This window comes from Chiloscyllium plagiosum, chromosome 26, assembly GCF_004010195.1.
Source record: "Chiloscyllium plagiosum isolate BGI_BamShark_2017 chromosome 26, ASM401019v2, whole genome shotgun sequence".
NCBI classification, from domain to species: domain Eukaryota; kingdom Metazoa; phylum Chordata; class Chondrichthyes; order Orectolobiformes; family Hemiscylliidae; genus Chiloscyllium; species Chiloscyllium plagiosum.
The window spans coordinates 47,734,174-47,734,929 of record NC_057735.1 but is presented as its reverse complement, the minus strand read 5'-3'; positions in this window follow the sequence as shown (position 1 = coordinate 47,734,929).

Genomic DNA, 756 nt, shown 5'->3' with positions numbered 1-756 from the left:
ACAGCTGGAGAAATACCCCAGTCCCTCACACAGAGGATTCCTGTACAAAGCTGGGAGGGGGGTGCTGTCCTTCCTGAAGCCGGTCATGTGTACCTGCAATTGTGATTGGATGAGGATTCCCAGGAGTATGCTGTAATTAATACCCATAAGGGTTTGTACCAGGATAGGAGACTGCCATTTAGGGTATTGTCAGCCTGGGAGCATGGTGGAGAATATTTTGCAAGGTCTAACACAGGTCACTATTTATCTGGATAATGTACTAATAACAGGGAAGACTAATAAGGAGCACTTAAAGATATCGGACATAACTCTTAGATGTTTCTCCCAGGTGGGCATGTTCCTTAGAAGGGAAAAATGTGTGTTCCAGGCACCCCCAAGTGACCTACCTGGGCTACAGAATCATCAAAACCAGGTTACACCCAATGGAAGGTGATTTCAGGGCAATGAATGCCACAAGGATCGGTGCTGGGTCCACTGCTTTTCATCATTTATATAAGTGATTTGGATGTGAGCATAAGTGGTTAGCTAGTAAGAGATGACTTCAAAATTAGAGGTTACCTCAGATTACAACAGGATCTGGACCAGATGGGCCAATGGGCTGAGAAGTGGCAGATGGATCATTAATTCAGATAAATGTGAGGTGCTGCATTTTGGAAGCAAATCTTAGCAGGACTTATACACTTAATGGTAAGGTCCTAGGAAGCGTTGCTGAACAAAGAGACCTTGGACTGCAGGTTCATAGCTCCTTGAAAGTGG